The following is a 23961-nucleotide window of genomic DNA, read 5'->3' on the forward strand; positions in this document are numbered from 1 at the left end:
TTCTCTCCTTCTGTGACAGGTTTGCATGCAAGTGATCTTCGGGAGCTGTAGAGTTGATATTTCCTCAACTCTAATAGATATGATAGGATGGATAGATGGGAAAGCAATCTCATAGATGGAAGAGCCCACTTTTAGATAGTGTCTATTTACCAAGTTTTCACCATCTAAATTTATTGCATTTTTTCCATATTTGATTTTTTTTTATAATTATTTTCACTGTTTTACACTGTTTTTTATATTTTTCCCCTTTTATGCTTTTTAGTGATTTTTGTTGCTTTTTTTATTTTTTGTCTTTTTCTGCTTTTTAGCTGTTTTTGTGGTATTTTCTACTGATACTTTTAAGCATAGAATTTCTTCATATGCATAGTATTGATAGGATCATAGAACCAAACCCCTTCTGCTGTAGATAATCTGTATGCTCCTGAACCATATGTTGCTACCACGATAAAGGGACCTAACCAATTTGGCTCAAGTTTGCCTTTCTTTTCTCGATCTTGTTAATTTTGTGGATTTTCTCTTAGAACTAGATCTCCAATCTGAAAAATGTGTGGCTTAACTCTATGTTTGTAACCTCTTGCCATTCTCTATTGGTATGCTTTCAAATGATCTGAAGCATTTTTCAGATTGGAGGTCTAGTTCTAAATCAGCTCAAGTTCTTAAAGTCTAGAGACTCGTTGTTCTTCTTCTAGAATAAGACCCTTCAAGGATACTTGTAGAGAAGGTATCTCTACTTCTACTGGTAGTATGGCTTCTGATCCATAGACTAAGCAATATGGTGTTGCCCCCGTTGGTGTGCGAATGTTGGTTTGGTATAGCCATAGAGCAAGATTTAGCTGAATATGCCATTCTTTACCACCTTCATTGACTATTTTCTTCAGGATCTTTAGGATTGTCTTGTTCGATGCCTCAGCTTGACCATTTCCCTATGGATAATATGGTGTAGAAAACCTATGTTGGATATGAAATCACTCACAATTTCCTTTACGTCTTGATTTTTAAATGGCCTCCCATTATCAGTAATGATTGTCATAAGGACTCCATAGCGACAGATTATGTAATTCGGGATAAATGATGATATTTGCTTTCCTGTCACCTTTGTCAAAGGCACTTCTTTCCTATTCATTAGAAGATGAAGGATTTATCTTACCCAATAGGTCAAGACCCCATTGGGAAAATAGCCATGATCCTACCATAGGATGTAGTTCTTGTGTTGGTGCAAGAATGAGATTCCCATGAATCTAACATTTCTTGCATTTCTTGGCATATGTAAATGAATCTCTATCCATAGTAGGCCAATAGTAACCTAATCGAATAAGTTTCTTAATCAGTGTTAAACCACTTGAGTGCATGCCACAAATACCTGTGTGGACTTTGTTAAGTACTTTATCAGATTCCTCTTGTTCGAGACATCTTAGTAGAGTGCTATCTAGACCTCATCTATATAAGGTATCAACAATGATAGTATATTGGGATGACTGATGCATAAAATTTCTCTTTTGATTGTGGGATAGGTCATGAGGAAGGATATTCTCTTTTAAGTATCGATAAGTTTGGCTATATAAAGATTGATCAGTTCCAAATATATGGCAAATCATGTGGGTATTTTGGGATTCAATAGTAGGATTCAAGATATACTCCACCAGGAATTCATAACGTTGTTGATTTTCCTTATTCTGCAAAAGAGATTCTAGTGTAGCCATTGCATATGTTGCTTTGTTCTCATTTCATGGGATTTGAGTAAATGATATTTCTTCAAAGTGCTCTTTGAATTCTTCAACTAGTTGTTTATAGGGCATCAACTTGTCATCTTTTATTTGATAATCATCATTTAACTGGTTGATGATGAGTTATGAATCACCATAAACATGCAATTCCTTGATGTTCCGATCAATGGCCATTTTGATGTCAATAACCAATGCCTCATATTTTGTAGTGTTGTTTGTGCATGGGAACCACAATTTGTATGATTTTGGAATTATGTGGCCTTGAGGTGTTATGAAAAATATTCCTGCACCTGATCCATATTGTGTATAGGAGCCATCAAAGTACAACTCCCAAAAATTTGTGCTAACTGTTAGAATGTCTGCATCAGGAAATTCAATATGCAATAGTATGTCGTCTTGCAAGGGTGCTTCGGCCAATTGATCAGCAATGACTTGTCCTTTGATATATTTTTTATCAATATATTCTATATCAAACTCACTTAGTATTATAACCCATTTAGTCAATCTTCCTGTCAAAGTTGAATTGCTTAGCAAATACTTCAGTGGATTTATTTTTGGTATCAATTTTATAGAATGAGTCAGCATATAGTGTCGCAATTTCTAAGTTACAAATACAACTGCTGGACATGTCTTCTCAACTGATTTATAATTCAATTCATAGCCTACAAGTGTTCAGCTGATGTAATACACTGCTCTTTCTTTTCCTTCTTCATCATGTTGCACTAAGAGAGCTCCTAGTGATACATTTGTTGTTGAGATGTAAATCAACAAGGGTTTCCCTTTGATCGGTGATACCAGTACTGGGGGATTTGCCAAATATTCCTTGATTTGCATAAAGGCTTCCTCACACTTATGATCCCACTTGAATGGAACATTCTTATGTAATAGGTGAGTAAAGGGATGACATCTATCTACTAGCTGGGCAATACATCTTCTGATCAATTGCAATCTCCCTTGTAAAGAATGCAATTGACTTATGTTCTTAGGTGACTCCATCTCCATGATGCTTTAACTTTTTTAGGATCTACTTCAATTCCACGAGTTGATTGTTGGCAATATAGCATTATAACAGACAATGAAAGATTGTTGGCATTTCAATAAGGATATTGAGAAGGTTGTTGATGATTATGGATATAACTGATTAAGGATGTTTACTGTCTTGATATTATTATTTTGTCATTGATGTCAAGAAATTGATTTTCTAATTCAGTATGATGTTGCCATATCTTGAGAAGTATGATTTGAAGAATAGAAAGATGTCAATAAAAGACATAGGAAAGAATATGATGAATAAGGTATTCAATGGGCAACTATTACCGAGTCAGACAATGATGAGATCATGATGTTCAGATTGTTTTAACATCATACATATGTTGTAAATTGTAAAGGTTAATACTATACTATGTTACCAAGCAAAGAACCTAGTCGGTAAACCCTAAGGAACCTAGTCGATAAACCCTAAGGTTATCGCTATCGGTTAATGAAGGCAGAATGTCTACCGAGTGAAGTTTAGTATTTACCAAGTTGTTATCGAGTTGTAACCAAGCTATAACAGAATGCATTAAATGGTTACATGCGTTATTTAATAAAGGAAGCTGATGAGTTGGAACTGATTGAATGATTGGTATGCCGTTAATATAGTTTGTTAATGAATCTATGGCAAAGGAAAGTCAGCATGAAGATCTACAACGCAGATTGAACCGCAATACCCTGGCACAAGTTCCAAGAAATATATTCAAGTTCCTAGGCAAGGTAAAACGTTTTCAGATCAAAAGATGCATTGAACCTGGACAAGATTGAAGATCTGATGGCTATGATTGATCATGGGAAATGTGATCAAGGAGATTAAGCGGTTAGCTAATTGTTTATAAATAGGGAACTGTTGATAAACAATGTATGCGGGCAAGTGTATGCACAGGGATGCTACATAGTGATTACCGAGCACAGAAGCTTGAAGACCTGTTTGAATAATAGAGTATAGAAGCCCAGCAGATGGACAAGATTAGTTCTATGTCTAGATTGTATTGAACAAATATGTATCTGCTTTAGCATTTTAGATGTGAAGTTGCAGATAGATTTTTATTACTGTTATTTTGTGAAAGTGATAGAAAATCTCTTAACCAGGTGGACTTAATAGTCTTATTTGTAAAACCCTCTAGCAATGTGACATTCTGATTGAATATTTGAAATCCTTTAACAAGGTCACTTCTAACAAGGTGAAGATCCTAACAGATCTGAAGGAAACCCCTTAACCTGGTCACATCTAGCAATGTGTTTGTAATCTTTAACATGATTTACTTTTAACCGAGCATACTCTAGAAGAGTATATTTCTTAGGGGGTCCGAAATCCCACAGTGGTTTTTCCCTATTTAGGTTTCCACGTTAAATCTGGTGTTATGAGGTTTATGATGTTTCTATGCTTTTGAGTTTGCATGTTTGACAGTTATTGTTATATTACTCAAGTATATATTACCGAGGTTGAATCTGATGCTTTTATGGAAGATTAAGTTTGTATGATTCACCCCCCCTCTCATCTTGTTGGCTATTGGATTTGTACTTACATTAAGTATCAGAACTATCAATTGGTATCAGAGCTTTAGACTCTAGAAGAAAAGTTTAAAGGCAATTGAGTTAAAGATCCAAAGATGTATAAGAGGGATGCACCAAAGTTGAACAAGTCAAGTTTCTCTACATGGCAAAAAAGGATGAAGCTACATCTATCAGGAGTTGGAGAATATGTTGTATACTATCTAGAGAATGATTTTGTTACACCGAGCACCTATCCATTGACTATGGAAGAGATAAAGGCAAAGCAAGAACATATTCAAGCAATGATTGAAATAACATCTACATTGACCGACTCAGAGTTTAATGATCTAGAAGGCTGCAATGATGCAAAGGCAATGTGGGATAAGCTCATATCAGTGTATGGAGGAGATGAACATGTTCAAAGAGAAAAAGTAGATAGTCTAAGAGGAAAACTTGAATCTATGAGGATGAATGAAGGTGAGAACATAACTCAGTATAGTACAAGACTAAAGGAGATTGTCAATCAAATCAAAGGAGCAGGTGGAACTATTGAAGAAAAGGATATAACAAGTAAGTTGTTAAGAACCCTTCTACCGGCTTATGCAATCCGAGTCTCTACAATCAATGAATTGAGGTCTGTACCTAATATGCCAGTTTCTTGAGATGCTACTATTGGCAAGCTACATGCATTTGAATTAAGTAACTTTGATAACAGTGGATCTTCTATAAATAAGTTGAATCTGCATTTAGTTCTTTTCATCTTGATGAATCTAATGATTTCAATGAAAGAAAGTATAAGTACTTTGAAGGAGATCACAGTGGAGCAAGTGAAAGATTCCGTAAGAACATGGAAGAAGTACACAAACTGTATGAGGAAATCAGAAAGCAAGAAGAGTTTGAAGCGCTATTAGCCAAAAGGTTACCGAGAGGCAAAGATAAGTATAAAGGAAAACTACCTTTGAAATGTTTCAATTGTGATAAAATAGGACATATGGCTTCTAACTGTCCTGACAAAGATTCTACTGAAAAGAGAGATTACTGAGATGACAGACAAAAAGATAATCATTACAGAAGACACCGAGACTTTAGAAGAAGAGATAGAAAGACATGCTTAATAGCTGATGAGAAATCCAATGATGATAAATCAGATGAAACTGATACAGAGGAAGTAGTTTATGTGGCTATCAAAGATGGATCAGATGAAGAAAGGTATGAAGAAAAAGCCCTAATGATTCTTGGATCATAGATAGTCAATGCTCACATCATATGAGAGGAGATAAGCACAAGTTTGTTATGTTAGAATATTATGATGGAGGCTATGTTAGATTTGGTAATGATGCACCATGTCTGGTGAAAGGTAAAGGATCTATAACATTTCTTGACAATGCAAGATGCAATGATGTTTATTGGGTTGAAGGTTTGAAATACAATTTGTTGAGTGTAGCACAGTTAAACAACACAGGTTACCGAATAGAATTTCATAAAGGAATTGTCAAAGTTCATGACAAAAATGGAAAGTTAGCTGCTACCGGGACACAAACAAAAGGTAACACATTTCACCTTGACTCAACTCGTAACAAGTGTTTGTATGCAAAGATAGATGATACCTGGTTATGGCATAAAAGGTTTTGTCATGTAAATTTTGATAATCTGATCAAAATAAGCAAGAAGCACCGAGTAAGAGGTCTATCGAGTCTTGAAAAACCTGAGAATGCTATGTGCTGAGGATGTCAGATGGGTAAGATGACAAGATCAAGCTTTACAAGTAAGTCTTACACTTCTAAGGGAATTTTAGATCTAGTGCACACTGATCTTTGTGGTCCTATGAAAGTTCAAAGTTATTATGGTGATAAATATTTCATATTATTTGTGGATGACTATTCAAGGATGATGTTAGTAATGTTTTTAAAAGAAAAATCAGAAGCTTTTCAAATGTTTAAATGGTACAAGGCAAGAGTTGAAAATGAAACAGGAAGACAACTGAAATGTCTTAGATCAGATAGAGGAGGAGAGTTCACATCTGATGAATTCAACTTATTTTGCAATGATCATGGTATTAAAAGACAAGTCTCTGCACTGAGAACTCCACAGCAGAATGGAATAGCTGAGAGAAGAAACAGATCTATTGTGGATTGTGCTAGAACACTGATGATTGAAAAGAAGTTGCCACAAACATTTTGGAGAGAAGTAATAAGCACAGCAGTTTACACCCTGAACCGAGTACAATTCAAGAAAGGTACTTTGAAGACACCAGATGAAATCTAGTATGATGAGAAACCTAATGTAAGTTATTTTAAAATCTTTGGAAGTAGATGCTATGTTCACAAAGATGATAGAAATGGCAAGTTTGATCAGAAGAGTGAAGAAGGAACATTTCTAGGTTATTCTTCTAGAAGCAAAGCATTTAAATGTCTAATCAAATCATCTAACAAAATAGTAGAAAGTGCAAATGTGAAAATTGATGAACTTGCAGAAAGAAACGATGAAGGAAATTCCAAGGAACCAGAAGACTATGATGAATTTGTCTATGTTCAACCGAGAAGTCTTACCGAGAAGACTGTTGAAGAAAATGATTAGAATATCCAGTTACCGAGTGATGAAGAAGATCATACAGAGCCTACCGAGCCTGTATTAGCCAAGTATGTCAGAAGACATCATGCACCAAGTCAGATTATAGGAGATAAGGATGATCCAGTGATGACAAGGAACAAACTGAGACAGAACACATGTTTGATATCTAAATTTGAACCAAGAATAGTGAAAGAGGCATTTAACAGTGAAGATTGGATAAATGCTATGACATAAGAGATTGATCAAATCAAGAAGAATGACACATGGACACTAATCCCAAGACCTAAGGACAAAAATGTAATCGGTACAAAGTGGATTTTCAGAAACAAGCTAAATGAAAAAGGAGAGGTCATTCGAAACAAAGCAAGACTAGTTTGCAAAGGTTATGCTCAAGAAGAAGAAATTGATTATGGTAAAACTTTTGCACCTGTTGCTAGACTTGAAGGAGTAAGAACATTATTGGCATATGTTGCTTTCAAAAATTTCAAGGTATATCAAATGGATGTCAAATCTGCATTTCTGAATGGACTATTAGAAGAAGAAGTTTTATTGAACAACCTGAAGGATTTGTTGAAGGCAATAATAAAGATCAGGTATGTAAATTGAACAAAGCTTTATATGGTTTGAAACAAGCACCTAGAGCATGGTATGAAAGATTGCACTCTTATTTGATTAAGATTGGTTTTATAAGGACAAGTGAGAACAACAATATGTACATGAAGAATGATGAAAATGGAATACTGATCTCAACCATATTTGTTCATGATATTATATTTTGTGGAAATGACTCTTTATGCAAGAACTTTGGAAATGAAATGAGCAAAGAATTTGAGATGTCATTAATCAGTGAGATAAAGTATTTTATAGGTCTACAGATACTGCAAATGAAAAATGAGATTTTCATTACTCAGTCCAAGTACATAAAGGAAATCTTGAAGAAATTTGGAATGGAGGATTCAAAACCAATAAGTACTCCTATGACTACCAACTATAAATTATCAAAGAATGATGAATCCTATGCAGTAGGTATAGTTGCAAGATTCTATGCAAATCCTAAGGAAACACACATGACAGCAATCAAAACAATTTTTAGATACTTGAAAAGCACAGAGGATTATGGCTTAGTATATCAGAAAGGAAATGATTTTGATTTAAAAGTTTATACTGATGCTGATTGGGCAGGCAACATTGATGACAGAAAAAGCACAAGTGGAGGAGCTTTCTTTTTAGGAGAAATACTAGTGAGTTGGCTTAGCAAGAAACAATGATGTGTTTCACAGTCAACAGCAGAAGTTGAATATGTTGCTACAGCATTGAATTGTACCAACATTGCATGGATCAAACAACTGTTGGAAGGTATAAATGAGAAAGTTATCAAGCCAGTAACTATATTCTGTTACAATACTAGTGCCATTAACATTTCAAAGAATCCTGTTATGCTCTCTAAGACAAAGCACATCTCTATCAAATATCATTATCTTAGAGAAAAAGCTCAAGAGAAGAAAGTGGTGTTGGAGTATGTTAGCACAAAGGAACAAATAGTAGATATCTTCACCAAGCCACTACCAAGGGACACTTTTGAATATCTTAGAAGTAAGTTAGGGGTCCTACTCCTATCTTCTACTCACTGACCAAGTTCGGTGAAAGCATCAATCCGATGACTATATCAAATATCTTTTGGGAGTTGATGTTGATTTATACACTTTAGGATGTTTTATAAAGGTGTACAGGAAATGTTATAGGAAATATTACAGGAAACAATACAGGGAACAAGAATTGAAGACAAAATGCTCTGACTGAGACTGCATTGATACACAACAGCAGGAATTCACTTCATACAGGAAGAAATTATGTTTTAGTTCTTTACTTTTTGGCATTGTTGTCAAAGGGGGAGAAGACTAATATCAGGGGAGAAGACTAAAAGAAAACAGAGAAGACTACAGGTTGGAAAGAAGACTGAAGAAAATAGGAGAAGTCTAATATATGGGGGAGAACATTTCAGCATTTCAGAATCACAGCAATCCGAATCTTTTAAGGTCAAATCAATTGGTTTTGTCATCAATACCAAAGGGGGAGATTGTTGGCAATATAGCATTATAACAGACAATGAAAGATTGTTGGCATTTCAATAAGGATATTGAGAAGGTTGTTGATGATTATGGATATAACTGATTAAGGATGTTTACTGTCTTGATATTATTATTTTGTCATTGATGTCAAGAAATTGATTTTCTAATTCAGTATGATGTTGCCATATCTTGAGAAGTATGATTTGAAGAATAGAAAGATGTCGGTAAAAGACACAGGAAAGAATATGATGAATAAGGGGATGAATAAGGTATTCAATGGGCAACTATTACCGAGTCAGACAATGATGAGATCATGATGTTCAGATTGTTTTAACATCATACATATGTTGTAAATTGTAAAGGTTAATACTATACTATGTTATCAAGCAAAGAACATAGTCGGTAAACCCTAAGGAACCTAGTTAGTAAACCCTAAGGTTATCACTATCGGTTAATGAAGGTGGAATGTCTACCAAGTGAATTTTAGTATTTACCAAGTTGTTATCGAGTTGTAACCGAGCTATAATAGAATGCATTAAATTGTTACATGTGTTATTTAATGAAGGAAGCTGATGAGTTGGAACTGATTGAATGATTGGTATGTCGTTAATATAGTTTGTTAATGAATCTATGGCAAAGGAAATTCGGCATGAAGTTCTACAGCGCAGATTGAACTGCAATACCCTAGCACAAGTTCCAAGAAATATATGCAAGTTCCTAGGCGGGGTAAAACATTTTCAGATCAAAAGATGCATTGAACCTGGACAAGATTGAAGACCTGATGGCTATGATTGATCATGGGAAATGTGATCAAGGAGATTAAGCAGTTAGCTAATTGTTTATAAATAGGGAACTATTGATAAACAATGTATGCAGGCAAGTGTATGCACAGGGATGCTACATAGTGATTACCGAGCACAGAAGCTTGAAGACCTGTTTGAATAACAGAGTATAGAAGCCCAGCAGATGGACAAGATTAGTTCTATGTCTAGATTCTATTGAACAAATATGAATCTGCTTTATCATTTTAGATGTGAAGTTGCAGATAGATTTTTATTACTGTTATTTTGTGAAAGTGACAGAAAATCTCTTAACCGAGTGGACTTAACAGTCTTATTTGTAAAACCCTCTAGCAAGGTGACATTCTGATTGAGTGTTTGAAATCCTTTAACAAGGTCACTTCTAACAAGGTGAAGATCCTAACAGATCTGAGGGAAACCCCTTAACCGGGTCACATCTAGCAATGTGTTTGTAATCTTTAACAGGATTTGCTTTTAACCAAGCATACTCTAGAAGAGTATATTTCTTAGTGGGTCCGAAATCCCACAGTGGTTTTTGCCTATTTGTGTTTCCACGTTAAATCTGGTGTTATGAGGTTTATGATGTTTCTATGCTTTTGAGTTTGCATGTTTGACAGTTATTGTTATATTACTAAAGTATATGTTACCGAGGTTGAATCTGATGTTTTTATGGAAGATTAAGTTTGTATGATTCACCCCCCCTCTCATCTTGTTGGCTATTGGATCTGTACTTACATTAAGTATCAGAACTATCATTGATATAATGTACCCAAGAATTTTTCCAGAGGTAACTCCAAATGCACATTTCTTTGAATTTAATCTTAACTGATATTGTTCAAGCTTGTCAAAAATCTTGTCCAAGATGTTCAAATGTTCTTTCCTTGTATGATATTTTGCAAGTATGTCATCTACATAATCTTCTATAAATGTATGCGTCATATCATGGAAAATTGTTGTCATGGCTCTCTGATAAGTTGCTCCTGCATTTTTAATCCCAAATGGCATGACATTCCAGCAGTAGGTACCCCAGGCACAAGTGAATTTTGTCTTTTCTTGATCTTCAGGGGTGATTATTATTTGATTGTACCTCGAGAGTCCATCCATTAGGGAGAACATCTCATGTCCTGTTGATAAGACTACAATTATATCAATGTTGGGTAGGGGGAAATCATCTTTGGGACATGCTTTATTCAAATCTCTAAAGTCAGTGTAGACTCTTATTCTTTTATTTGGTTTGGGTACTGGTACAATTCTTGAGACCCACTTTGGATAAGAGACAGGTCTTGTGAAATCCAAATCTAATAGTTTATTTAGCTCTATTTTGACAAGAGCGATATGTGGATGCATCTTCCTTAGCTTTAGTTTAACTCATTTTTCTTTTAGATCCACATTGAGATGGTGCATGATAAGATCTAGATCAAGTCCTGGCATGTCTACATAGGACCAAGCAAAATTAATCTGCCTTTATTTAAAGAATACTATGTAGCCTTTCTTTTCTTCATCTGATAATGATGCAGCAAGATGAAGAATCTTAGGATCCTTTATTGTACCAATATTTATTGCTTATGTTGGTTGTATCAATATAGTAGATCTCTCCTAAAAATATGCAGGGAGGATGCCAAAATTTCCATATTTTGGTGCCTCAAGGAGGTTTTCATCGTCAGATACACCCTTTATTTTTCCTCTTGATTGATCTAGTGTTGCCATGAAATGGTTTGCAGTATTAGGTCTTTTGCCTTGTTTTATTTCAATTTTGCAACTGGAAAGTTTGGCACTCTCCTGACTACAAGAAACATTACTCGATTCATTGGTGGAAGATATCTTAGTTGTGATTGGTTCAACGGTATTAAGATATATGGCTAAGTCATGATCATTGGAAAAGACATCCAATTATGGGTTTTCTAGGTTATCCTAATCAATCAGTTCTGGATGAAGCAAGGGTAAGTCATAGTCATTGTCATCATTGGGTATTTCAAGGTTCTTGACATAATAATCATAGTTTGGTGTAGAATAGGTTATGTCATAGATAGAAATATCTTGAGGATTATCTCTCCCAAGTGCTCTCCAATTAGCTCTAACAAAATCATGATTGGTATTTTGCAATTCGCTCTCAAGTGACTCATCATATGACGTTTGTCCCTCAAACAAATGGATTATATCAACACATACATCTTTGATACTACAGGTTCCTTCTTGGTCAATTTCAATAGATTCATTTGTGGCTTGAAGTTGACATACTTGTGCACATGGTATAGAAGATTCTTTTGTTATCTTTTGTCTTCTCTCTAACTCAGCTTCTTTGAGACTAATAGTCATTCCTACTTGACTTTCTATTAGTTCTTCCCTACCTTGGTATCTCTTGCTCAATATTTGATATAGATCTGATATTTTATGTTTCCTATGTTGCCATTTCTTGATCTTTCTCATTCTCTTTTCTTTGTTGTCTTGCATATGCTTCTTTCCTCTAAATTTTGATTTCTTCTTGTCTTCTTTCCAGCTCCGTTCTTTGTTTTGTGAAAAGTGTATCCTTACCTGTAACAACAGCTTGTTCCTCATCATTTTCTTCACTTGATACATCGGATGATGGATCTGGACCCCATTCATATTCATTTGAATCTGTTTCTAAATCATTTTCTAGAATCACATCACCATACCTAACAAGAATGTTATATGGTGAGAAGAGTTCTTTGATTTTAGCCATATGTTCTTTCACTACTTCTAGAATATCTTGATCAGGTTTCGTGCTTGCTTGTATTCATTGGACGTGTTTCAATATTCTTCTTCTCTTTTGATAGCAAGTTCTTCCTGTTGTTTCCAATATTCTTCTTGATTATATTTGTTAGCTATTGTTTCTACTTCTTGATGTAGCTTTTCTTGCCATGGTTCTTCTTTAGGGATTTCTTTCTTTCACCACTTTGGATGTTGATAATTGTGGCGCCTTTTCTTTGATTTAGGAAACCCAAGTCTTGATTTATCTTCATCAAATTGTGTATGAGGACAAATAGGTTCTGAAATACCTTCTTTTCCCTTTCCAATTAGTCATTTTTCTTCATATCCCATCTTTTGCATGATCTTGTAACCATTGCCATATTGTTTTGTGGGAATATTAACTTCTGCAATTGTTTCTATGGTTTCATTTTCATCTATGTACAACCAACTAAGGTTGTCCTTGTCTTCAGTTTCCTCTGCAAGTGTTTCAACTCTAACAAATGCTCCCTCAAACATTTCAACTGATTTATGTGGGATCTATGATTGAGCATTTGTAGGTTTTCCATATGATTTAGGTGAAAGTGGTAAGTTATGCAAAGAATACTTTCCCATTCCTTCATCATTTAATTTTACCTTTTTCTCAAAGTTTTCCCATAATTTTTCTTGGGTTTCTTTAGTGGGATAGACTACTTCTCTTTTATGTGGAACTCTTGTATCTTGTGCTGGTTTCATATATTGCAATATCGACTGAAGTCTGCTGCTATAGTGATTTCTTGTCCATTATGAGGAAACTTTACAAACTGATGATAGGTAGAAGGAATGGCTTGCATGTCATGAATCCATGGTTTTCCCAAGAGAATGTTATAAGATAAATTCAAGTCTAAAACTTGGAACAATGTATATTTTTCCATAGGTCCTATTTTGATTGGTAACACTACAATCCCTTTAGAAGAATGTTCTTCCTCATCATAAGCCTTGATAGTTATTTTATTCTTTGGATCCACTGCATTTTCTGAATATCCCAAAGCCTTTATTAAACAATTCACAAATTTTCAAGCCAGCTCCACCATCTATGAGTACGCGTTTGGTACGGGTTTTATGAATGGTCACTTCAATATGTAGGGGAGCATTATGAGGGTGTTGCAAGGATCCGTCGCCATTTTCAAAAAAGGATAAGCAATGTGGGGCTATGAGGTGTCCCACCATATTTTGGAATTGATCCACATCCAGGTCTTTTGAAACCGTTGTTTCTACTAGAGCTTTCTCCAATATTTCCTTATGCATAAGTGAAACTTTTAGGAGCTCCAAAATTGAAATTTGAGTGGGTATCTTTAGTAATTATTCCACTAAGCTGTATTTTATTGAATTGGATGTTGATTCATTTGTTATACCCATAAATGTAACCTTCACTTTGCTTCTTGTAATGACATTGATTGGTTCTGAACGTGTTTTGTCTTTGACAATGATGACATTTACCACATCATCATGTGTGTAAGTATAATTTACCTTAGCTTTACCCTTTTCATCTTTTGGGTTGGATTGTTCACCTTTTTCATAATTTGGGAATGGAGTTTTGAATTCTAGATGAAATTCATTCATTTTTTGACCATCCACTGTGATAGTTCCATTATCGATTAAATCTTGAATAAGGTGCTTCAGTCTTTGATAATCATTGGTTTGGTGTCCTTTGTTTCGATGATAGTTGCAAAATTATTGTCATTCCACCAATTTGGTTTGACTTGAGGCTCATAATTTCTTTCTTCTGGTAAGGTAATCAATTTATTCACAAGAAGAGTCTTTAAAGCCGATTCCAATGGTTCCCCAATGTTTGTGAATTTCCTACGAGAATTGGAGAAGAAAGACCTGGATTTACTGTTCTCTTAATTGTTGTTATTTGGTACTTGACTTGATAAGTTGAATATTGGTTGTTGTTTGGTAGCATTGTTATTGTCATTTCCTCCATTGGTAACATTCCTATTCTTTGACCAAAATTTGGGTTTGTCATTGTTATTATTACCATTATTTTTGTTGTTGTAATTGTTGTTTTAGAAACTGTTGTAGATTTTTAACTCTCCTTTCTTTACCATTGCATCCTCTATCTTTAGACCATTTTCAATAATTTTAGCAAAAGAAGGAGGACATTGCATTTTAAGACTATAACTCATTTCACTGGTAAGGTTGTCAATGAATATATCCATTTTCTCTTGATTGGGTAAATCTCTTGGATATCTATTGAACATTCATCTCCATCCCTGTAAAAAGACCATAAAAGGTTCACCATTCTTTTTCTTGATGTTGCATAGATCTAGCATTGTTATCTCATGCCTTATGTTGTAGGAATATTGTGAGATAAATCTATTCACAAGTTCTTCAAAACATTTAATCCTAGATGGTAGCCTTGAGAACCATTCCATTGATTGTCTGCTTAATCTTCTAGGAAATAGACACATTAAGTAAGTTTCATTGTGTGCAAACTCCATACTCATGGTGCAAAATTCCCTAATGTGATCCCGAGGATCAGATTTCCCATCATATTTATCGTACTTAGGGATTTCACAATGTTCTGGGAATGGTATCATGTTTAAATTCTTGTCAAAAGGATATGGACAGATTCCTCCAATGAATATTTCTTAGAACTTGTTCCATTCTGCATATCATGTATTTGTTGAGTGAGAGTTAACAAAGGATTATCAACGCGGGTTCTTTTGTCACCAAGCTCTCTTCTTGTTTCATCTTGGTTCCTTGCATCATCATGGTCTTTTCTTTTTTTATCCCCTCTTGTTTCCTCATGATTTACTCAATTTACATCCTCATTATTGAGTTCATCAATGTTGTGATTGTTACTTGTTCCTGCATCTTGTTTCAAAACTTCTACATTAATATCTTGTGGCAATTTAGCTCCTGGATTTCCCAACATTAGGATGTACTTTTCCTTTTGTTTTTCCAATAAATTTTCCATTAGTTTGTCAAATTTATGATCTTGTTTAAGGTCTCTAATGGTGTTATTTATTTCTTCTTCATCAACATCTATGTATCCAAATTGATGAAACATTAGATTTTTCTCTTCCATTTGTTTATGTTGTCTTCTGAATTGCTCGTATTGAGCTCTAGTCCAAACTATCATGTGATTGATTTGAACTTCCCAAGTTTTTTATTTTCTAAATGCAACTCAAAAGGTAATCACTGGTTTAGAAAGATAAGCTTTGTTGATTTTACCACTTTTATTAGTGTGTTATGATAAGGCGTCTTTTTGTTGAAAGGCACATGCTTGTAAAAGTTCTTCGTCAAACTCCATTTTGTAACCACATAAATAGTGATGAAAATGGTGTAGGAATGTTCTATATTTTAGTAAGATTTTGCAATTGATGTATAAGAATTTCCTCTTCTTCAAGATAGCCTTCCATTTTGGTTTTCTCTTCTTGAGGCAATATCTAAAAGTCATATAAGCATCTAATGATTTTCAAGTTGTTTGATTCCAATGTGAGTGCAATCTTATTTTTGATAAAACCTAGGTTCAAAAAGGAACGATATATCAAAGATAATAAACAAAGGTTGATATGATCAAGTTTCATGATAAAGGATTTGATATATCCTGATATGAAACTGATAATGATAAAGCTTTGCACTTGAGATGGTTGAATCACTAACTTGTTGGATTTTTTATGCTTATAAAAACTTTTGGAAAAAAGCCTATTTGATTGATAAGTTAATCGTTTGACTATGATGCAGGAGCACTGGTCTAGTTCTTACCAGTTGAGCAGTTTTCAATGGAATTGCTTGAGAGCATGGCATTTCTTCATGTTTGAGTGTTTAGCATTGTGGTTTTGGGTTTATTCCCTTGTGTTCGTGGTATTTATCATGTTTGAGTTTCATAGAATTTGTCTTTATTTCCGGTGAGATGTGGATTCTGGTATTGTCTCGGTCGATATGTTCTTACCAGTTAGTCTGGTTGTATGTTGAGCTAAGATGATTTCAGGTTGTGGTTGATCTCTGTGACTTGTGGATCATTGGAGGTGTTTATTTGGGCCTTGGTTGGTATTCCCAGAGGTCTGCACATTGTTTTATAATTTGGAGATTATTCTTAGCGATTTGAGCCGACATGTTACCGTTGCACATTTCATGAACCGGTTGGTCTTTGGGCCAACTTGATTGAGTTGTAATTATTCGCAGATGGTATAAATGGAAGCTTGTAAATCATTTGAGGAGAGAGAAGTTAGAAGATTGAAGACAAAGCTTTGAGATTGAGTGAAGATGTAGAACCAGCGATATTTTGATCTGGTAGGATTGAGGCTGGAAGGTTGAGGTCCAGATTAGGATAGAACTGGCAGACTGTTATCGGAGGCCAACTTGATGTGTAGATGATCTGCAGATCTTGTAATTGCATTGTAAGCATTATTTGTATCCTGGACTGTGATCCAGCATGTGGCATGTATAATTCTTCAAATTGTAATAAGATTCATTCACATTGTTTACCGGTTATGTATTTTGTGTTGTTACTGGTTGTTCTTCCTGATGTTTATGGTAGTATGATTTGCATGGTTTATGTTTTAAGTTGCAAGGTTGGGCTATCCTTCATTGGATCTCCCTACCTTGACTGCGTCAAATGGTATCAGAGCTCGTTTGTGAACCTGTTGTTGGAGGAGGACCCGGTTATGCACTGATTGGTTGGAGAGAAGATTGAGGCAACTTATGGACTTGTTCAGATCATCTAACATGAGGTAGAGAAAGGTTTGTAGGTAGACCGTTGATCCTAGATCTTGATCTTGAGGCAGGTTGCAGTTTGGACCGGTAGATTGTCATTGAGAGGCAACCAGAAGTTGTAGTCAGATTGTTGAACCCCCTGAGGCAGTTGCAAGTACCTGCTGACCGATTGTCGAACCAAATCAAGTGATGGGACTCACTTTTTAATTAACCCCGAGAGTTTATGTAGGAGCATCGGTCTAGTTCTTACCGGTTCAGTAGTTTTTAGTGGAATTGCTTGAGAGCGAGGTATTTCTTCATGAGTGAGTGTTTCACATTGTGGTTTTGGGTTTATTCCCTTGTGTTCATGGTCTTTATCATGTTCTAGTTTCATAGCATTTGGCTTTGTTTCCGGTGAGATGTGGATTCTGGTATTGTCCTGGTCGATATGTTCTTACCAGTTAGTCTGGTTGTATGTTGAGTTAAGATGATTTTGGGTTGCGGTTGATCTTTGTGACTTACGGATTGTTGGAGATGTTGCTTTGGGCCTTGGCCAGTATTCCCGAAGGTCTGCACATTGTTTTATGATTTGGAGATTGTTCTTAGCGATTTGAATCGACATGTTATCGTTGCACGTTTCATGAACCAATTGGTCTTTGGGCCGACTTGATTAAGTTGTAATTATTTACAAATGGTATAAATGGAAGCTTGTGAATCATTTGAGGAGAGAGAAGCTAGAAGATTGAAGATAGATATTTGAGATTGAGCGAAGATGTAAACCAATGAGATTCTGATCCAGTAGGACTGAGGTTGGAAGGCTGAGGTTCAGATTGGGATAGAGCTAGCAGACTGTTACCGAAGGCCGACTTGATGTGTAGATGATCTGCAAATCTTGTAATTTCATTGTAAGCATTGTTTGTATCCTAGACTATGATCCAGCATGTGGCATGTATAATTCTTCAAATTGTAATAAGATTCATTCACATTGTTTACAAGTTATGTGTTTTGTGTTGTTACCGGTTGTTCTTCATGTTGTTTCTGGCACCTTGTTACCGGTTACTGGTATGCTTTGCATGGTTTATGTTTTAAGCTTCAAGGTTGGGTTGTCCTTCATTGGATCTCCCTGCCTTGATTACGTCAGACTAGCTTGAAAACCTGTGATAGTTGAAGACAAATCTACTCAAAGAAGGTATCTAAAGATGATATTGAAATTTTGGTCTAATATGTGGAAGTGCTCACTGTTTCAAATGCGGGAAAACAAATGCACTAACCTTTTGCTCAAAAGCGCTAACCTGCGCAACAAATGCACTGCTTTTTTGAATGGAAGTGTTCCTTTTTGTCGTAAAAGTGTTAAACTAAGGTGTAAAAGCATTGTTTTATTTGTAAAAGTGTTATTTTGTTGAGCAAATGTGTGATTTTAAAGGTCAAAAGTGCTATACTATTGATCAAACATGTTTTTCTGTGCAACAAATGTGTGATTCTAACTGTGTTTAAATAATTTCTCAGTTTTCTAGCAAGTTCTCGGATTTTTGGCTCATTTCAAGATAATGATTTTTTTTTAGGTTTTTGACCATTTTGAGAATATTTTGCAGACATAAAAGACACAATATTTAGAAAGCAAAGTGCACAAGCAAGCACAAGTCTTATGGAAGGCCAAGACAATAATTGTTGAATCTCACATAGGGTTTCCCATGAGGATATGCTATTTAAAGCGGATATTTAGGTGCTTGACCCCACTGGCTCCACCCTCGGCACTCACTTCTCCGGGGAAACCAACCACCAGTTTCCATGAAAACTCCCCATGGAAAACTTCATATCTCTACTAAGAACCGTATGTGTGTGAGCCACTTCAGAGGTCCAACCGCCTGCGCCAACAATTAGAAGGATTTTGGTAGTTAATACAAATGGGTTTTACTAAGGGTTTCGAGTCATGTGGCCATACATGTGGCACTCTACACTCTGTAAATACAAAAAGTTCCCAGCTTATAGAGGTTATGCTCCATAGGATTTATGGGGAAACATAGTGTCAGTATGAACTAATCAGCACATGTTGTTCATGGCTTTCATCATAAGTACGATTTATTTAGAGTGGATCAGAAGGACTCGGTATTAGCTCATTTACACTCAGTTCGTTCCCCTCTCATTGGCCCCCTCCAGGCAGCTCGGGAAGGCAGTCCCTCTAAAGGTAAAACATGAAAAATGAAATCAGGTCTAGTTTTCTGATCATCGTATTAGGGTGAGAGCATACTCACCTACTACTTTCAAACTAGCATGGTAGACAATGGTCCTTTTACCCTTTAGATTACATATGTGCAACTACCTTACGAAAAAAACACGATGCAAGTTGCGTGCTATTCATTTACCTCTTAGTTAAGCTAGGTGAAACATGTATGATTTTGTTTTACTTCCCAAAGTACTCGTAGTTAAACTAAGTGAGGAAATGCATGGAAATTTCTCAAAATAAACCCTGTGTGCACACAAGTCAGTAGTTTTCCGAAATCTGGTCTTGGACGGTCTAACCTACAAAAGTATGTTAGCTGAGAAATTGTAAAATTTTAAATTTTTTGTAGTTTGACAAAACAGAAGCACTAAAACTATAAATGCATGATTCTAAACTATAAAAGTGATATTATACAGAATAAATGTGTTGCCTTGCATCACAAATGTGCTAACCTACTACTTTAATGTGTGATTTCAACATCAAAAGCGCTAACCTATATAACATATGTGTTAACCAAAGCAGTAAAAGCATTGTCCTATTAAGTAAATGTGTTGTCAGATTGTGCATAGGTGTGAATCTAAGTTACAAATGCATTAAATTGATTTTTATGATAATAAGACAGGAAATTAGAAGGATAGGTGTGAGGCCTGCGCCCCACAATGGGTGCCAAAAATGTATCACTTAAGTTTTACCTCAGAGATTAAAGTTGCAAACCCATTAGTCTATCATGCAAATATAACTCAATTTTCAACCAATGAAACAACATGAAATAGAAAAGAAAATTAAATTGCTATACCTTCATGAATTATATCTCATTGTGTCCTAACCCCATTGTTCTTGGTTGCAGATGATTTTGCTCTCAGACAAGAACTGGTAGCTTCCAAGATGGCATATGAAGAATGGATAGATAATTGGTTGTTGATTGATATGATAAATGATATTAAGCTAATATGCAAAGATAATGATATGCTATGATAAAACTCCTAAAATGCTAAATTGATTTAAACTCAAAACTCACGGATGAAAAATGAAGACTATGTGATTAGCTATTAGTTTCAAAAATGGCTTAGGAGACCTCTATTTATAGATTTTTGAGTGCATAAGATTAGGTGGCAGAGATCAACGGTCATGATTAAATCTTGTAATTTGGATGGCTATGAGAAAGAGGTTGAGATGTGAGAGAGAAAGGTGGAATATGTTCCTCCTACACCTACAGGATGGAGGAAAAGGTGGAAGGAGAAGCCAAGTGTCATTCATCTCACCTTGACTAAGAATGAAGACTGAGAGAATATAGGATAGTTGGAGAAGATTTAGAGATAAGAGGACAAGTGGAGTCAACTTCCTCCAAAGATGTAGGAAGGTTGGAGAGAATATAGGGAGGTTGAGGAATGTGTGTACGTACACATTATTTGAAGAATAGAATGAATGTTGAAGATAATGATGCATATTAATATTAATTAAATACTAATATCTTTAGCTACATGATGGATGAGTTGGCAAAGAACAAGTGATGTGGAGATGAGGGGAGTTGGAAAAGGGAGATTAAATAATTAAGAAATGATTTAATTGATGAGACCATAGGATAGTGGATAAAAGAATAATTAAATATTAGATATTTAATCAATTGATTAGAAGAAAGGATAAATGAATTAATTAATAAAATATTTTAATTAAATTAATTAATAGAAGAACATGAAATGAATTAAATAAATTAATATTTTCAAATTAACTTCTAATAGAAGAATAATTATTAAATAATATTTATTTAATTACTCATAGCCAATTTTATGTGTATACAAATAGAAATAATGTCTTCACCATTAATAGATTGCATTAATAGATATCACCACATTGGTTGAGTTCCAATCAGCACCAAAACATAATGTTGTTGGCATTTACTTCGGAATCCTACATGTCATACACACCCAAGAGGGTGACCATCATTGTTCCAAGAAGTCGCTACAATGATCGCATCATGGAAGCTACACATTTAAGGCTTGAGTATAATAGTTCACAAAAAAATTCGATAAATTTTATGAGTAATAGTAGTAGTAATTTATCTATTCCATCATACCTTAGTATATCTTTCTTGTAAAAGAAGATTGGATATTTTAAATTGTGCACCAATCACCTTTATGGTATGTTTTGTTCTAATTAATGAGAATATTCAAAACTCCATGTTTAGCCATTTGGAGTTATGAGTTACTGCTATTTTTAAATTTTCTTTTATAATCTTTTTTGTACTCGTGTTTTGGGACTTGAATCATGTTCTTTACTCTTTTAGGCTCTCACGAATGCTTGCAAAACAAGAATTGTACTATGCTCTAAAATTGTGAATCCCATTAAAATCTTGGTATTTCACCTTAGAATAATCTTACAAGGTTTTTTTTCATTTTATTTCTTCTTCGTCCCTTTTCCTCTACCAAAATTGAAGAGACAACTCCCAAAATCCCTAAGGTTGTTTCATGGAGTGTAATTAAGTTCCCCATTCATGAAACTCCCCATAGGATGTACTCTAAAGCATTGGTTCAAGATATCAACAATTCTTTTCTAGCATGCTCAGTGGGACCACTTTCAGTCTAGATTAGAAGATGGTTTACAAGCTTGAGACCTATTACAAGGTCACTAACAATACCAATCTTAGGATTGTTGTTACCATCATTTGTGATTGTAGCTCACCAGAGAGCCAAAAGAAGTAGTGCAACACAAGTGCAAGTCCAAACCCAAGCACAACAAGTGCAAACATATAAGGATTCCCTTGGAGAACCTAGGAATTTTGTAGCATGGAATAGCGGAAGTTCACTAATTCCTCTCACTCTCCCAATTGTGGGATCCCATTCTCGCTAATGCTCTAAAGGCACTCCCTAAGTTCACAAGATAATATTTTAATATGTTGGCTAAAACTTTTTAGGATGTTGTGGATGTGTGCATAATGCATCATGCAATGGAGCAGAATGTGGCACTAAGGTTGCTTGTTGCATCTTTCAAGGGAAAGGCCTTCGGTTGGTATTGATCCTTACATCCAAATTTGATTGGTATGTGTAACCAAATAAGATATATTTTCTTTGACAAATTTATCAAGAAAGGAAATAAATCCTCTCTCCTCTAATAGCTAATCACCATGAAGAGAGAGCCCCAAGAGGCCATAACCAATTTCAATACCAAGTTCCACAAATTTGGCAAAGGATTCTAGCTATAGCCTATCCTCCAGCTAGTATGGCCATTGTCTTTTACTTGAAGGTGTTCAACTCTACTATAGCTGTAATGATTCTATCCCTTGGGGGTTAGATGCTTCCCAATGCATATGACTTGGCAATGAGAGCTAAAAATAATTTTATAGTCATTGGGAAACTCCCTCCTCAGTTTCCCATGTATGTTTTCCTTGAGATATCAGTGTCACTACAAGAAGAGGACCTAAGTACTTCAAATGTGCCTTATTCCATGTACATATATCCTTTTCCCAAAATCCTTCTACTCAAACAAGCATGTATACCTCATCCTATCTCATAGCAAAGGCAAATGATATGAGAAGTCTTCTATGAAGCTTCTCCAATGAGATTATTAATCTCAAAAGCCAACAAGCCATGCCTCTGAAGCCCCTTATCAGAATTACCAAAATGGGAGACCTCTATATCAATATAAATAGTACCAAGGAGGATAGAGGGTGAATCATCAAACTTATCCTTTGAACCAAATTGTCTCGATTTCAACTCCACGATAAGTTATAACACCAAATAAAAATATAGATCTAGTTATTGGTCAAAATAACATGGCGGATGATACCAATTCATAGTGTTTCCCATGCAATGATGTGCACATGCCTTGTAACTACCCTAGAGGCAATATTCAACAAAAGATAGCAGAGCAACTGAGCCAAGGGATTATTTTTCGCACTAACACCTATGCATACTAGTCCCTAGGAGTCAAAAATTCTATCATAATGGCCCAAGTGCAAGGCATGTCCCTAGAGTAAGAGGGGTAAATTGCTTCCGATCATGCACTTTTCTCTTGGATGGAGGGACAAGATTCATTTTTTGCTAATTATAGCCACAAATTAAAGGCCCCTCAAGTCCAATGGGACTATTATAAATGTTCAAAGAAGAATTTTAACAAGATTCAAGAGAGTAATCCATAGCCTAAAGCTTCTTTTAGGAGGAATTCAAGGCATCAAGTACTTGTTTTATCATTTCAAAAGTAGAGCAAAACAATCCCTATCAAAGCAAGGGAGTTGAATATTTAGTCCTTAGGACCGTTGAATGTAGTAGAGCAAATAAAAAAGCCTCAGCTAATGTCTCCTTCTGGAATATCTTGGTAAGAAAGAGTCACTATTGTGGTAAGACTTAGAGAGCCAAGAAAAACCACAACTAGTTGATGCAACCCAAGAGCACAACTAGACTAAAAGTAAAGAGGTGACAAAAGTGGCACAACCTTAGTAGGTCATGGAATTCACCAATACAAGAGGAGAGGTGAGTAAAACAAATCCTATGTCTTTCTTTTTGACATTTATTGTGGGGAATAAGTTGTTGCATAATTCCATGATCAATTATAGTACCAACACTACAGTTATGCCCAAGCAAATTGCAGATTCACTAAAATTGGAATATGAGTCTCTAAATAAGGGAGTAATGCAGTTGGATGGGAAGAAGATCCAAATAATA

The sequence above is a fragment of the Cryptomeria japonica genome, chromosome 10 (genome assembly GCF_030272615.1).
Source record: "Cryptomeria japonica chromosome 10, Sugi_1.0, whole genome shotgun sequence".
In the NCBI taxonomy this organism is placed as follows: Eukaryota; Viridiplantae; Streptophyta; class Pinopsida; order Cupressales; family Cupressaceae; genus Cryptomeria; species Cryptomeria japonica.